Source organism: Triticum aestivum, chromosome 4A (genome assembly GCF_018294505.1).
Source record: "Triticum aestivum cultivar Chinese Spring chromosome 4A, IWGSC CS RefSeq v2.1, whole genome shotgun sequence".
Classification (NCBI taxonomy): Eukaryota; Viridiplantae; Streptophyta; class Magnoliopsida; order Poales; family Poaceae; genus Triticum; species Triticum aestivum.
In genome coordinates, this window is record NC_057803.1 from 716,425,525 (window position 1) to 716,443,652 (window position 18,128).

Consider the following 18,128-nt stretch of genomic DNA (forward strand, 5'->3'; position numbering starts at 1 on the left):
AAGTGGCAGGCACCAAAACGACATGTGTTTGTAAGGCGCTAAAAAAATCCAAAACAATCACTGAGTTGAAGTGTCAAACTATCTCAAAAACTTGACCACGTGCTGTTAGCCACTCGGACAAACAGCTCACGCTAACAAATTGCCAGCGCGAATGTTTAATAATATATTGTAGCGTACCATTCAAAAAAAAATTTCTTGAACTTATCAAAAAATAAATTAATAATTATGATATCTCGAATATTCTTCAAAACATGAAAATTTATTTAAATTCACAAAAAAAATTAAAAACATGAAACTTTTATAAGAAAATGAACATTTATTTGAATATGTGAACAATTTTTGAAAATTAAATATGTTTTGAACATTGAAACAATTTTCAAAAACATGTTTTCTAACACAAGCATTTCTTTGAATTTGTGAACGTTTCAATGAAAATGGATAATTTTTGAATTTGCATCATTTTCAAAATGCAATTTATTTTGAAAATGTCAAAAAAACTTTAATAACTTTAAAACAATTGCGAACATTTTCTATAGTTTACAATAAATTCCGGAATGGGAAGAAAAATTTGAAGTTTGGAAAAACATTCAAAATGGTAAAAATATAATAAATTCTGGATATTTTAAGAAAATTTAATCAAAAACTAAAATTCTGAAAAATTGAATTTATGAAAAAAGGAAAAAAAAAGAAACTTGGAATAGAAAAAAGAAAAAGGAATGAGAAAACAAAACAGGAAAGAAAAGAAAAGGAAAAATAAGCAGAACGGAGAAAAAAATAAAAACGGGCCGTCCCAATACTGGGCGCTATATGCGAAACTTCGGCTATTTCCTGCCCTGTGCGGTAAATAAAGGTTCTCAACTGCATGGACAGGAAATAAATAGGCTGGGCCTCAGCGCGCGTGGCCACGTATGAAATTTTGGATAAAACTGTTTCTTTTATGGCAGATGGACACACAAAAAATTAGTACCACCTTGGATAGAACAAAAAAATCGGTGGTGAACGGATGAAAAAAAAAGAGAATCGCACCTTGCTTTATTAGTAGGTAAAAACATGAACCTTTTATAAGAAAACGAACATTTTTGTTTTGAATATGTGAACAATTTTCGAAAATTAAATATGTTTTGAACATTGAAACAATTTTGAAAAACATGTTTTCTAACACAAGCGTTAATTTGAATTTGTCAAGGTTTCAATAAAAATGAATAATTTTTTATTTGCATCATTTTAGAAATACAATTTATTTTGAAAATATCGAAAAAATTTGAAAAACAGAAAAAACAATTAAAATGCAACAATTTTCTATAGTTTTCAATAAATTCCGGAATGGGTAAGAGAAATTTGAAGTTTGGTAAAAAAATTCAAAATGGTAAAAAATAGTAAATTCTGGAGTTTTTCAAAAAAATTAATCAAAAACTAAAATTGTGAAAATTTGAATTTATTAAAAGAAGGAAAAAACAAAAAGAAACTTGGAATATAAAAAATAAAAAGGAAAGAGAAAAGAAAGAAGGAAAGAAAAAGAAGGAAAAAGAAGCAGAACAGAGAAAAAAAATAAAAATGGGCCGTCCCAATACTGGGCGCCATATGCGAAATTTCGTCTATTTTCCGCCCAGTGCGGTAAATAAATGTTCTCAACTGGATGGACGGGAAATAAATGGGCTGGGCCTCAGCGCGTGCGGCCACGTACGAAATTTTAGATAAAACTGTTTCTTTTATGCAGATGGACACACAAAAAATTAGTACCACCTAGAACAAAAAAATCGGTGGTGAACGGATGAAAAAATCGGAGAAACGCACATTGCTTTATTAGTAGGTATAGATATGTAAGATTTACTCACGCATCTGTTCAATTGCTTGATTGCATCAGCCAGCCATACTAGGACTGTTTGCTTTGATTACTTGATGTTCTTGACCTAACACTCTAACAGAGCTTGACAACAATTTAAACACTAGGGGCTGCTATAGTGGGGCCTTGTCTAACTCATAGGTGACATAAAGGTTTGGCTATACACTACACTAGGCTTTCCAAGAGTACCTGGTGATCCAGTTCGAAGGTATGCCTAGTTTTTACATAGTGTAGACATGGTAAATGCTCATTTCATTATGTGCAAGTGCAAGAGATGCGGCATGTTTCATTATGTGGTGTTCTTTTGTTATAAACTCATCCTTTTGTGTCCACAGATTGGAAAGTATGCATATTTATCTTCCAAGGAGACGAGTAACTAGTTTGTGTCACCTTGCAGAGGGGTGCAATTAAGATAAGATTGAGGATTTCCATGTACAAGATGTTAGGAAGGAGCCTTGCAAGAGAAGTAGGAGCTGCACTGAGCCTCTTCAACCTGCTAAGGTAAGTCACTGTATGCAACTCAACAGTTCAATTCCTTTTTTGTTTCAGGCATAGTTAATTTGCTTTTTTCAATTACTTTATTTGTCCTCCGCTAATGAGATGCCAAAATAATCATGCCTAATGTTTACTTGTATAACTATTAGTTGACATAATTAAAGGCCTTACCATTTAGTTACTCTGCCGAAGTGTGGCTGAAGCTTTGAAGTCTATTAACCAACTATTATTGCATGAGGCTCACAATCTAGTTTATACTACGCTAATGATTGCATAGTTTTGCCTGCTGTAGTATGTTTGTATAAAACCCTCTGCTGTTCATTATGCTCCGTAAGATTTTAATTGAGATATAGAATGGCCAACTGCTTGCTTACTTATAGGCAACACGCTGTCTAAATTTGTAACTTGTCTGTGTTTTCGATTGGGCCCCAAGATCATGCTCCTCTGGTGAACTAAGAGGTATTTCTGTATGCAGGCTGCATAGACTATCTTTTTTATAATTTTTAAAATATCACCTGCTTATGCTTCATGACGTGTAAGATTTTTTTTGAAAGTGATGTGTAACATTATTGTTTTGCCATGTAGTACAAAATAGTGTCTTGCTCGCTTCACTGTTGTAACTATATTTTTGCCCTAGTCATGTGTACTTACAAAAACATTTCAGGATAAGGTGACATCAACACAAAGATCTGCTAGCAGTGCGGCATGGCCGTTACCGAAAGATTATGGATTGGAATTGGAATGTGCTGATGTTCTCGAGCATCAAATAGAGGTGGCAAGACAACGTGTACATGATTGTCACAATTTAATCAACAAGTTGAGACTGGACATGCAGGTATTAGATGCAGCAGTCAAAAAAATGAAACAAGACACTGAGGTAACCATGAAGGAATTAGAGATTTTGCAGACTGAAATTTGTGCTACCTGAATCCGGCCAATCGATTATAGTTCAAATGGAGTTAAGTTGATGCGCGTCCATGATGTATGAGCTGTATTTGCCCAGTGTATGTAATTTGATGTTTGTGTATGCTTTATTATCACCTGTGCAGAACAATAATGCCCAGTGGGTATAATCGGCTATAATTTGTTTATTGTATAGTGTAGGATTATTCTACCTTTCTATGCCTTGATCTCTTTGTTGTATAGTGTATGCTTTTTAGAGGTGATAGTATTGAGCAGGATAATTCTTTGAATATGCTATATCGTTCAAACGGAGGCCAACTTGCCCAACCATGACCCTTCATGGGCCGTATGATCCATGGGTCATGTACGGTCTGTCGGATTCGTTGGTCTTCAATGGGCCATCGGATCCATGGGCCTTCAATGATGGGCCTTCTACGTCTCGTAGGATCCATGGGCCTATACGTCTCGTAGGATCTGAGGGTGTCCTGGACTAGGGGGTACTCACCATGTCGTCTACCGATCAATTAGATTGGGCCGAGGACTCCCATGGCTGTATACTCATGGGCCAGTTCGGACAATTGCCGCATACAAGGAAGATTCCACAAGACTTGGTGATCAAGACAAGGAATCCTCCCCACCGGCGTATTCGGCAAGGACTCTTGTTATCCTAAGCCTCTGGTACATTATATAAACCGAGGCCAGGCTAGTCGATAGGTTATGACATTTCTCATCATACCTCTAGGGTTTAGACCACAACATATGATCTCGGGGTAGATCAACTCTTGTAACCCGAATACTCATTAAAGTCAATCAAGTAGCATGTAGGGTATTATCTCATCAAGAGAGCCCGAAGCTGGGTAAAATCCCGTGTTCATGTTACCATCGATCCTAAGATGCACAGCTTGGGACCCCCTACCCGAGATCCGCTGGTTTTGACACCGATATTGGTGCTTTCATTGAGAGTTCCACTGTGTGATCGGTGAAAGGATCAAGGCTCGACTGCAGGTCAACTGTGACGTCGGTTTCTTCATGACCAGCTTGACTGGTCACCTTGGCTTGACCGAGGACTGCGCTCTACCTCCGATCATCATGTTCGGATGAGGGCCTTCATCAAAATCAACTCCTATCTCTATCAAGATCATGGAGGAATCATCCATGGAGCTCGGGGGATCAACGTCAACATTGCCCTCGGGCGACCGTGCTGTTTTTCTGGACAGCAAACTCATATCCACCGCCACCACCTCCTCGAGTGTCACCTAAACGATTGCTTCGGTGGAATTATGCGGAATTAAGTCTACAACAACCCTGCAAAAATATCATCGAGTTCTGATTGAGGAATCTTTGGCAATCTCCGATATACCGGAGCCGTGTTGAATCTGGACGAGAATCCGGACGAGTTTGGAGCAGGATGTCCAGCATCTAGCTCGGACGTCCTTTGGAAGATCCAACCGTTGATCGGATGGGGAATTCTCATATCTACCACCTGCCAAAAATTCAGCTCGGTCCGACCGTCCAAACTCTGGTAACCTTCCGGTTAATGTATCACTTTTCGGATCTGTTTTCTGTGCGAGAATGAATCCGACCCAAGTTCATCTTCTTTAACAACGAGATTTCGGATATCCTTTCTGAAGGACGTTTTCGTATGGGGTATTGTGTTTTATTCTCAAACACATCTCGCTAATATTAAAAGTATTTTACAATATGATCTTCACCATCGCGCTGGTGTCAAAAACCGGCCCGACAACATCACTCCACGGCGGCCGACCTGCGTTAGACACGTCGTCGCTTTGTTGAGCCGAGCTTAACTTCTCCGGATCATCATCTCGGCCAGCCCAACAATAGTTCGACATCGCGAAGGATAAATCGTCATCAACATCGCCGCCTCACTGATTACACAGAGCGGGCACACCGGCATCGCCGCACGGTCACTTCATCAAGCCAGCATTGATCACATCACAAGCTATGACCTGCATCGGCATGGATGAATAGTTGCTTCATCGAGCCGATGTCCATAACGCCGAACTACTTCAACACCTCGGCTGACACATCTCTCACCGACCTGCTCCGTCTCCTTGCCTGGACTGGGGGCTTCATCATCCCTTCATCAACTTACGTCGGAGACTCCGGCGTCGCCGGCCGACCAGCTTCATCACATTAGCTGGACCACGAGCTTTGCCTCGGCGAGCCAGCCTTTGCCAGCATCGTCATGCCTTCGCTTCATCACCCATCAGGTAATGGGTGTGCGGATCGAGTCCCAATTTTGGGAGTAACCTTTCTTTGGACCGCTACAACAAATAAATGAGGTGCTATTAATCCCAGCAATTTTTGCTTGTTTGGGTTTATTTTCCCAAGGAATTATTACCCTGCTTTGTTCCATCATCTATACACAGGCCCATCAAATGGTGGCCGCATTAACGACGGTCGCGTGGTGGTTCGGCTAGTTTTCGTACATAGTTCGGCGAACTCCGTATTTGGAACTTAGACCGACCTGTAAATTCGGGCTTTGCCATGCCTTTACCACATCACGCCCTGCATCGACATTGACCTCGACGCTCAGGCCATATCTCTTTCATTATTTACTTCACTTGTATTAAATAAGTAGAAGAATATATATATATACATATATAATCTTTATTTGTCATTACTTTTGGTTTGCACTATTTTTTCTGTGCAGCCAATTGACTCAGACTGAGCCGCGCTGTCGCCTCTTTCGACCGAATTGTGTTGTCGCCTTGGTGCGCCGACCTGCTCTATTACCACGCCTGGACTGAGGGCCTCATCTTCTCGGAGTGCCGAACTCTCTGCTCGGCCACCTGGGGACCAACCTAAGAGGCTGGAACCTTGTCCCGCATCAAGCTCGGACCGCGTCCTCAATGCCGAACACATTAACCAGCTAAGTCACTCTTATTCTAAAAAACTTCCGGTTTAAATTTTTGTTCGGCTCGACCAAACATTATAACTTTTTTGTGAAAAAGTTGTTTGCAAAACAATTCCTTGTCATAAATTTGTTTATGACACACATATTCAAATACCCCATTTATTTGGGGGCTCCCTTGATGGAGCTTTTCCTCTTGCATATGATTAGACTTGTACGGCTTCGTTCCTTGTTCGTGTATTACGCCACAATATGCACCATGTTCACTTAAGCGATTTGCAAGCTGGGTTGCCTGGCTCATGTGCTTACCCCTACGTTCCTGATTGTTCGGCTAGAGAGTAAAGGGAGCACCTCTGCGATTGTCACGACCGGTTCATCCGAGCTCTGACCTCAGACCGGGTGAAGCCGAAAGCTATAGGTGGGGGTATTATATTGGACAAGTCTCATAATGACAATGAGCACCGAAGAAAGGTATAGGTGGGGGTATTATTCTCTTCGAAGATGCTTCTTACACTTTGCTAGTAATATAGCATAAGTTCCCTGAGCGCGCTTTGTCTGTTACAGCCTTATGGCCTGATTGCCTGGTGATCGGAAACACCGTCGATATTCTTGATAGGTGGAGTACATAACACTTTTCGGTCCTTGACCGAAGAGGGAGAAGCCGACGGTCGGTTAAGACGCATTCAAAGTTCGGGTGAACACACATATAAGTACTTCGGTACATACAATCATTATACATAAAATTCTTTTACCCAAGTAACTTGGGGGCTCTTAAATTTATGCGAGCTATTTTATAATAAGTGTTCTTCTTTCCAGTCGTTGCAAAGTTTTTTTTTCTATCACTCCTTTTTCGACACGAGTGTGTGGTCAATAGCCGGATTTCCCTCTCAAAGCCGCTAAAGTTTGCTAAACTGGCCTAGCAAAAGGTACTCTGCCTTCGGGATAGGAGGTTGAAGCTGTAGGCTGACCCGCTTGAAGTGTTGAGATAGGATGTGTCATGTTAAAAGCATGACAGAAGAACAATATTTTTTTCTTCTAAGACCAATTTTCGGATTGGCACCGAACACTTGATCTTATTCGGACGTCAAGTTTTTACTGAAGTTTCTTGGTTTTCCAAGTTTATGGCACTTTTAAACGATTTGTGTGTTTCTAGCACAAGTCTCGCAGTGCAACGCCGAACACCTTTAGGGACTCGGCAAAAACATTCTCGGATATTACTATATATGCATCGGTTTCAAATTGTGTCTTCGGTCAATAGTTGGGTTTCCCGGCTCCTGCGCTTGCCTCCTATGTTCCGCTTTGTTCGGCTAGGTGTGCGAAGGGAGAACCACCGCGATTGTGCTTCCAGCTCGCATGGTTAAGCACCGCATGTTGGGGATCATTGCAGAAAATAAAAAAAATTCTACGCATCACCAAGATCAATCTATGGAGTCATCTAGCAACGACAGAGACAGGAGTGCATCTACATACCCTTGTAGATCGCGAGCGGAAACATTCAAGAGAACAGAGTCGATGGAGTCGTACTCGTCGTGATCCAAATCACCGAAGATCCTAGTGCCGAACGGACGGCACCTCCGCGTTCAACACACGTATGGTTGGGAGAGACGTCTCCTCCTTCTTGATACAGCAAGGGGGAAGGAGAGGTTGATGGAGATCCAGCAGCACGACGGCGTGGTGGTGGAAGTAGCGGGGATCTCGGCAGGGCTTCACCAAGCTCAGCGAGAGGGAGAGGTGTTACGGGGGGAGAGGGAGGCACCAGGGGCTTGGGTGCACAGCCCTCCATCCCCCCTCTTTATATAGGGGCCCTGGGGGGGGAGCCGGCCCCCTAGAGATCCAATCTCAAGGGGGGAGGGCGGCCAAAGGGGGGAACTTGCCCCCCAAGTCAGGTGGGGCGCCCCCCACCCCAGGGTTTCCAACCCTAGGCGCAGGGGGAGGCCCAAAGGGGGCGCACCAACCCACCAGGGGCTGGTTCCCTTCCCACTTCAGCCCATGGGACCCTCCGGGATAGGTGGCCCCACCCGATGGACCCCCGGGATCCTTCCGGTGGTCCCGATACAAAACCGGTGATCCCCGAAACTTTCCCGGTGGCCGAAACTGGACTTCCTATATACAAATCTTTACCTCCGGACCATGCCGGAACTCCTTGTGACGTCCGGGATCTCATCCGGGACTCCTAACAACTTTCGGGTACCGCATACTAATATCTCTACAACCCTAGCGTCACCGAACCTTAAGTGTGTAGACCCTACGGGCTCAGGAATCCAGCAGACATGACCAAGACAATTCTCCGGCCAATAACCAACATCGGGATCTGGATACCCATGGGTGCTCCCACATGTTCCACGATGATCTCATTGAATGAACCACGATGTCGAGGATTCAAGTAATCCCGTATACAATTCTCTTTGTCAATCGGTACGTTACTTGCCCGAGATTCGACCGTCGGTATCCCAATACCTCGTTCAATCTCGTTACTGGCAAGTCACTTTACTCATACTATAATGCATGATCCCGTGACCAAACACTTTGTCAAATTGAGCTCATTATGATGATGCATTACCGAGTGGGCCCAGAGATACCTCTCCGTCATACGAAGTGACAAATCCCAGTCTCGATCTGTGCCAACCCAACAGACACTTTCGGAGATACCTGTAGTGTACCTTTATGGCCACCCAATTACGTTGTGATGTTTGGTACACCCAAAGCACTTCTACGATATCCGGGAGTTACGCGATCTCATGGTCTAAGGAAATGATACTTGACATTAGAAAAGCTCTAGAAAACGAACTACACGATCTTGTGCTATGCTTAGGATTGGGTCTTGTCCATCACACATTCTCCTAATGATGTGATCCCGTTATCAATGACATCCAATGTCCATAGTCAAGAAACCAAGACTATCTGTTGATCAACGAGCTAGTCAACTAGAGGCTCACTAGGGACATGTTGTGGTCTATGTATTCACACATGTATTACGATTTCCGGATAACACAATTATAGCATGAACAATAGACAATTATCATGAACAAGGAAATATAATAATAACTATTTTATTATTGCCTCTAGGGCATATTTCCAACAGTCTCCCACTTGCACTAGAGTAAATAATCTAGTTACATTGTGATGAATCGAACACCCATAGAGTTCTGGTATTGATCATGTTTTGCTCGCGGAAGAGGTTTAGTCAACGGATCTGCGACATTCAAATCTGTGTGCACTTTGCAAATATCTATGTCTCCATCTTGAACATCTTCACAAATGGAGTTGAAGAGACGCTTGATGTGCATGGTCTTCTTGTGAAACCTGGGCTCCTTGGCAAGGGCAATAGCTCCAGTGTTGTCACCGAAGAGAGTGATCGGCCCCGACACATTGGGTATAACTCCTAGGTCGGTGATGAACTCCTTCATCCAGATTGATTCATGCGCTGCCTCCGAGGCTGCCATGTACTCCACTTCACATCTAGATCCCACCACGATGCTTTGCTTGCAATTGCACCAGCTTACTGCCCCACCATTCAAAATATACACATATCCGGTTTGTGACTTAGGGTCATCCAGATCTGTGTAGAAACTAGCATCGACGTAACCCTTTACGACAAGCTCTTGATCACATCCATAAACGAGAAACATATCCTTAGTCCTTTTCAGGTACTTTAGGATATTCTTGACCGCTGTCCAGTGTTCCATGCTGGGATTACTTTGGTACCTTCCTACCGAACTTACGGCAAGGTTTACATCAGGTCTGGTACACGGCATGGCATACATACTAGACCCTATACCCGAGGCATAGGGGATGACACTCATCTTTTCTCTATCTTCTGACGTGGTCGGGCATTGAGCCGAGCTCAATTTCACACCTTTTAACATAGGCAAGAACCCCTTCTTGGACTCATCCATATTGAACTTCTTCAATATCTTGTCAAGGTATGCGCTTTGTGTAAGACCTATGAGCCGTCTCGATTTATCTCTATAGATCATGATGCCTAATATATAAGCAGCTTCTCCAAGGTCCTTCATTGAAAAACACTTATTCAAGTAGGCCTTAATGCTGTCCAAAAGTTCTATATCATTTCCCATCAAAAATATGAGAAATGCTACAGAGCTCCCACTCACTTTCTTGTAAACGCAGGCTTCTCCATAAGTCTGCGTAAACCCAAACGCTTTGATCATTTCATCAAAGCGAACGTTCCAACTCTGAGATGCTTGCACCAGCCCATAGATGGAGCGCTGGAGCTTGCATACCTTGTTAGCATTCTTAGGATCGACAAAACCTTCCGGCTGCATCATATACAGTTCTTCCTTAAGATAGCTATTAAGGAATGCCGTTTTGCCGTCCATTTGCCATATCTCATAATCATAGTATGCAGCAATTGCTAACATGATTCGGATGGACTTCAGCTTCTCTACGGGAGATAAAGTCTCATCGTAGTCAACCCCTTGAACTTGCCGATAACCCTTAGCGACAAGTCGAGCTTTATAGATGGTAACATTACCATCCGCATCCGTCTTCTTCTTAAAGATCCATTTATTTTCTATCGCTCACCGATCATCGGGCAAGTCTGTCAAAGTCCATACTTTGTTTTCATACATGGATCTTATCTCGGATTGCATGGCTTCTAGCCATTTGTTGGAATCTGGGCCCGCCATCGCTTCTTCATAGTTCGAAGGTTCACCGTTGTCTAACAACATGATTTCCAGGACAGTGTTGCCATACCATTTTGGTGTGAAACGTGTCCTTGTGGACCTACGAAGTTCAGTAGCAACTTGATCCGAAGTACCTTGATCATCATCACTAATTTCCTCTCTAGTCGGTGCAGGCACCACAGGAACATCTCCCTGAGCTGCGCTACTTTCCGGTTCAAGAGGCAGTACCTCACCGAGTTCTACTTTCCTCCCACTTATTTGTTTCGAGAGAAACTCTTTCTCGAGAAAGGACCCGTTCTTGGCAACAAAGATCTTGCCTTCGGATCTAAGGTAGAAGGTATACCCAATTGTTTCCTTAGGGTATCCTATGAAGACGCATGTTTCCGACTTGGGTTTGAGCTTTTCCGGTTGAAGTTTCTTGACATAAGCATCGCATCCCCAAACTTTTAGAAACAACAGCTTAGGTTTCTTCCCAGACCATAATTCATATGGTGCCGTCTCAACGGATTTAGACGGTGCCCTATTTAAAGTGAATGTAGTTGTCTCTAGAGCGTATCCCCAAAATGATAGCGGTAAATCAGTGAGTGACATCATAGATTGCATCATATCCAATAGAGTGCGATTACGACGTTCAGACACACCGTTAGGCTGAGGTGTTCCAGGCGGCGTGAGTTGTGAAACGATTCCACGTTTCCTTAAGTGTGTACCAAATTCGTGACTTAAATATTCTCCTCCACGATCTGATCGTAAGAATTTTATTTTTCGGTCACGTTGATTCTCTACCTCATTCTGAAATTCCTTGAACCTTTCAAAGGTCTCAGACTTGTGTTTCATCAAGTAGAGATACCCATATCTACTTAAGTCATCAGTGAGAGTGAGAACATAACGATAGCCACCACGAGCCTCAACGTTCATTGGACCGCACACATCAGTATGTATAATTTCCAATAAGTTGGTTGCTCGCTCCATTGTTCCAGAGAATGAAGTCTTAGTCATTTTACCCATGAGGCATGGTTCGCACGTGTCAAATGATTCGAAATCAAGAAACTCCAAAAGTCCATTTGTATGGAGCTTCTTCATGCGTTTGACACCAATGTGACCAAGGCGGCAGTGCCACAAGTATGTGGTACTAGCGTTATCAAGCTTACATCTTTTGGTATTCACACTATGAATGTGTGTAACATCACGTTCGAGATTCATTAAGAATAAACCATTGACCAGTGGGGCATGACCATAAAACATATCTCTCATATAAATAGAACAACCATTATTCTCGGATTTAAATGAGTAGCCATCTCGTATTAAATGAGATCCAGATACAATGTTCATTGTCAAAGCTGGCACTAAATAACAATTGAGGTTTAAAACTAATCCCATAGGTAAATGTAGAGGTAGCGTGCCGACGGCGATCACATCGACCTTGGAACCATTCCCGACGCGCATTGTCACCTCGTCCTTCGACAGTCTCTGCTTATTCCACAGCTCCTGTTTTGAGTAACAAATATGAGCAACCGCACCGGTATCAAATACCCAGGAGCTACTACGAGTACTGGTAAGGTACACATTAATTACATGTATATCACATATACCTTTGGTGTTGCCGGCCTTCTTGTCCGCTAAGTACTTGGGGCAGTTCCGCTTCCAGTGTCCGCTTCGCTTGCAATAAAAGCACTCAGTCTCAGGTTTGGTTCCATGCTTTGGCTTCTTCCCGGCAATTGGCTTACCAGGCGCGGAAACTCCCTTGCTGTCCTTCTTGAAGTTCATCTTACCCTTGCATTTCTTGAAACTAGTGGTTTTATTGACCATCAACACTTGATGTTCCTTTTTGATTTCTACCTCCGCTGATTTCAGCATTGAAAATACCTCAGGAATAGTTTTCACCATCCCCTGCATATTGTATTTCATCACAAAGCCCTTGTAGCTAGGTGGGACCGACTGAAGGATTCTGTCAATGACGGCCTCATCCGAGAGGTTAATGTCCAGCTGGGACAAGCGGTTGTGCAACCCAGACATTTTGAGTATGTGCTCACTGACAGAACTATTTTCCTCCATCTTACAACTGTAGAACTTGTCGGAGATTTCATATCTCTCGACCCGGGCATGAGATTGGAAAACCATTTTCAGCTCTTCGAATATCTCATATGCTCCGTGTTGCTCAAAACGCTTTTGGATCCCCGATTCTAATCTGTAAAGCATGCCGCACTAAACGAGGGAGTAGTCATCAACACGCGACTGCTAGGCGTTCATAATGTCATGAGTTGCGGGGAAAACGGGTGCTTCACCTAGCGGTGCATCTAGGACATATTCTCTTTTGGTAGCTATGAGGATGATCCTCAAGTTCCGGACCCAGTCAGTGCCATCGTCTTTCAGCTTAGTTTTCTTTAGGAACGCGTTGAAGTTGAGGGCAACATTAGCGTGGGCCATTTGATCTACAAGTCATATTGCAAAAGTTTTTAGACTAAGTTCGTGATAATTAAGTTCATCTAATCAAATTATTTAATGAACTCCCACTTAGATAGACATCCCTCTAGTCATCTAAGTGATCCATGATCCAAGTCAACTAGGCCGTGTCCGATTATCACGTGAGACGGACTAGTCATCATCGGTGAACATCTTCATGTTGATCATATCTTCTATATGACTCATGTTCGACCTTTCGGTCTCTTGTGTTCCGAGGCCATGTCTGTACATGCTAGGCTCGTCAACTCAACCTAAGTGTTTTGCATGTGTAAATCTGTTCTACACCCGTTGTATGTGGATGTTAGAATCTATCACACCCGATCATCACGTGGTGCTTCGAAACAACGAACTTTCGAAACAACGCACAGTTAGGGGAACACTTTATTGAAATTATTATGAGGGATCATCTTATTTACTACCGTTGTTCTAAGCAAATAAGATGCAAAAACATGAAAAACATCACATGCAATCAAATAGTGACATGATTATCACGCCAACGATTATCATCATCACCGGCATGACACCATGATCTCCATCATCGTGTCTTCATGAAGTTGTCACGCCAACGATTACTTCTACTACTATGGCTAACGGTTTAGCAATAAAGTAAAGTAATTACATGGCGTTTATTCAATGACTCGCATGTCATACAGTAATTAAGACAACTCCTATGGCTCCTGCCGGTTGAGATACTCATCGACATGCAAGTCATGATTCCTATTACAAGAACATGATCAATCTCATACATCACATATACATGATTCATCACATCCTTTTGGCCATATCACATCACAAGGCATATGCTGCAAAAACAAGTTAGACGTCCTCTAATTGTTGTTGCATGTTTTTACGTGGCTGCAATAGGGTTCTAGCAAGAACGTTTCTTACCTACATCAAAACCACGACGTGATATGCCAATTTCTATTTACCCTTCATAAGGACCCTTTTCATCGAATCCGATCCGACTAGAGTGGGAGAGACAGACACCCGCTATCCACCTTATGCAACTAGTGCATGCCAGTCGGTGGAACCTGTCTCACGTAAGCGTACGTGTAAGGTCGGTCCGGGCCGCTTCATCACACGTTGCCGCCGAAACAAGATAAGACTAGTAGTGGCAAGTAAATTGACAACATCTACGCCCACAACAAACTTGTGTTCTACTCGTGCATAGAAACTATGCATAGACCTAGCTCATGATGCCACTGTTGGGGATCGTTGCAGAAAATAAAAAAACTTCTACGCATCACCAAGATCAATCTATGGAGTCATCTAGCAACGAGAGAGATAGGAGTGCATCTACATACCCCTGTAGATCGCGAGCTGAAGCGTTCAAGAGAACAGGGTTGATGGAGTCGTACTCGTCGTGATCCAAATCACCAAATATCCTAGTGCTGAACGGACGAAACCTCCGCGTTCAACACACGTACGGTTGGGATAGATGTCTCCTCCTTCTTGATCCAGCAAGAGGGAAAGGAGAGGTTGATGGATATCCAGCAGCACGAAGGCGTGGTGGTGGAAGTAGCGGGGATCTCGGAAGGGCTTTGCTAAGCTCAGCGAGAGGGAGAGGTGTTACGGGGGGAGAGGGAGGCGCCAGGGGCTAGTCAGGTGGGGTGCCCCCCACCCCCAGGGTTTCCAACCCTAGGCGCAGGAAGAGGCCCAAGGGGGGCGCACGAGCCCACCAAGGGCTGGTTCCCTTCCCACTTCAGCCCATGGGGCCCTCCGGGATAGGTGGCCCCACCCGTTGGACCCTTGGGACCCTTCCAATGGTCCCGGTACAATACCGGTGACCCCCAAAACTTTCCCGGTGGCCGAAACTGGACTTCCTACATACAAAGCTTTACCTCCGGACCATTCCGGAACTCCTCGTGATGTCCGGGATCTCATCCGGGACTCTAAACAACTTTCGGGTTACCGCATACTAATATCTCTACAACCCTAGCGTCACCGAACCTTATGTGTGTAGACCCTAAGGGTTCGCGAATCACGCAGACATGACCGAGACAGCTCGCCGGCCAATAACCAACAGCGGGATCTGGATACCCATGTTGGCTCCCACATGTTCCACGATGATTTCATCGAATGAACCACGATGTCGAGGATTCAAGTAATCCCGTATACAATTCCCTTCATCAATCGGTACGTTACTTGCCCGAGGTTTGATCGTCGGTATCCCAATACCTCGGTCAATCTCGTTACCGGCAAGTCACTTTACTCGTACTGTAATGCATGATCCTGTGACCAACCACTTGGTCACATTGAGCTCATTATGATGATTCATTACCGAGTGGGCCCAGAGATACCTCTCCGTCATACGGAGTGATAAATCCCAGTCTTGATCTGTGCCAACCCAGTAGACACTTTCGAAGATACTTGTAGTGTACCTTTATGGCCACCCAGTTAGGTTGTGACATTTGGTACACCCAAAGCACTCCTACGGTATCCGGGAGTTACACAATCTCATGGTCTAAGGAAATGATACTTGACATTAGAAAAGCTCTAGCAAACGAACTACACGATCTTGTGCTATGCTTAGGATTGGGTCTTGTCCATCACATCATTCTCCTAATGATGTGATCCCGTTATCAATGACATCTAATGTCCATAGTCAGGAAACCATGACTATCTGTTGATCAACGAGCTAGTCAACTAGAGGCTTACTAGGGACATGTTGTGGTCTATGTATTCACACATGTATTAGGATTACCGGATAACACAATTATAGCATGAACATTAGACAATTATAATGAACAAGGAAATATAATAATAACAATTTTAATATTGCCTCTAGGGAATATTTCCAACACGGCAGTGGAGAAACCCAAAAACTGACTGTCACAATAAGCGTAAACTGGTCAGCAGTCTCATGATTGTGTTAAATGACGGGTCGTTCATAACATTGGCCGAAGTGTTTACGGCTTGACCTCTGCTGTCGCCGAACACTAACCTCGGTTGTCCAACTTTAAGCTCCTATGACTAAGTGAAATTTATAATGCCCAAATATCTGATTGCCTCGTTTCCGCTAACACAACCGCCTTCACGCACCGAGACGTCGGCTAAGGGTTGTTTTGTTATTGCGTAAACACCCTGCATAGCATCTACAAGGGGGTAGAAGCCGACGATGGGCCACTTTCAGTTTATCAATGAACGCAACGGAGGTGAAAATTTGGGTTCATTTAGACCACAGAGTTCGGAAGCTTTCCCCGAACTAAATCCTCAGTATTTTCCTACCACATTGATCGGAGTTGCGGTTACATGATCATGCTTAGCAGGACAACCCAAAGAAAGGAATCGATAGCGGGACTATTTTCTTTAGACGATGTTTCTTATGTTAAACAATAATATAACATGTCTCTCTGCGTACCTCTGTTTATAAAACCGTATGGCCGGATTGCCTTGTTTGCCGTAAATCTTTGCCGTCATAAGGGCTTTATAAAGTAGGACAAACACTCCTCGGTTGCTGGCCAAGGAGGTTGAAGCCGATGGTCGGTCAACAAAGTTTTGTACAATTCGGATCCGAGCATTAATGATGTGAAGTACTTGGTTACATAGAGTCATCACACATAATTTGTGATTTTACTATGGATATCGATCCTTAATTCGGCCTCCCATGCCCGCATAAAGGCTCGGGGGCTACTAGGCTTTGGGATTATTATTTACAAATATAAAAAGGGCACGTCGATCCCTTAATCTGGTGTTGCCACCCGACCAGTGTCTCGGGGGCTACTGCATTGACAATCCAATGCAGAAAATTTAAAGTGCAATATAGTTTTCGAGGAGATTATGATCCTTAGGTTGGTCGGCCGCACCCAACCTGAGTCTCGAGGACTTTGCAGACCGCGTTTCTATTCCTATGTATGCCGCTGATCTAGGAGTTGATCCTCAGGCAGATTTCGCGCATCGACCTGAGTCGCAGGGGCTACTAGGATCAGCGGTTTCATGTTTTACTTCAGGTGCATCTTGGGTTTTAGACCGACGCACACACCTTGAGGGCTAGTGGGTATATATCTCGACAGAGAATAAGTTGCACCACCTCGGAAGCAGTCCGGCATAAAGCTCGAACGCTAGTGGGTGGCTCCATAGAGGGCATTTACGGCATTAAGCTCGGTAAAACTCCTTCAACTTTTTGAACCCAGATGATCTATGACATCTCGGATATTTTCCGGCATTGGAGCTCGGATACAGTCTGGCGTTGGAGCTTGGACACAGTTCGGCGTTAGAGCTTGGATATATTCCGGCGTTGGAGCTCGAAAGCAGTCCGGCGTAGGTGCTTGGCTGCAAAAGATACCTCGAATACAATCATGCGTTGGAGCTCGGACGCAAAAGGACACTGCCGCCTAGGAATAAGTTCAAACCTGAGCTGTGGCATAATAATAACAAGGCATTGATAAAGGCCGATAGCTTAAAGGGGCTCCTTGGATACCCGACGTGTAAACTCTTCGGATTTACTTCGGCGATCCTCAAGATCGAAGATAAGTAGATTTGTTGAACCAGTTTTCAAGACCGACGACCCAAGATGAAGAACAGTCCGGAAGAATCGAGGAGCGTCCCCAACTTGAAGACCGGTTCAGGGGGCTACTGACGGTGTCCTGGACTAGGGGGTACTCACCACGCCGTCTCCCGCTCAGTTAGATTGGGCCGAGGACCCCCATGGCCGTATACTCATGGGCCAGTTCGGACAGTTGCCGCATACAAGGAAGATTCCACAAGACTTGGTTATCAGGACAAGGACTCCTCCCCACCGGCGTATTCGGCTAGGACTCTTGTTATCCTAGGTCTCTGGTACATTATATAAGCCGAGGCCAGGCTAGTCGATAGGTTATGACATTACTCATCATACCTCTAGGGTTTAGACCACAACATATGATATCGGGGTAGATCAACTCTTGTAACCCCTATACTCATTAAAGTC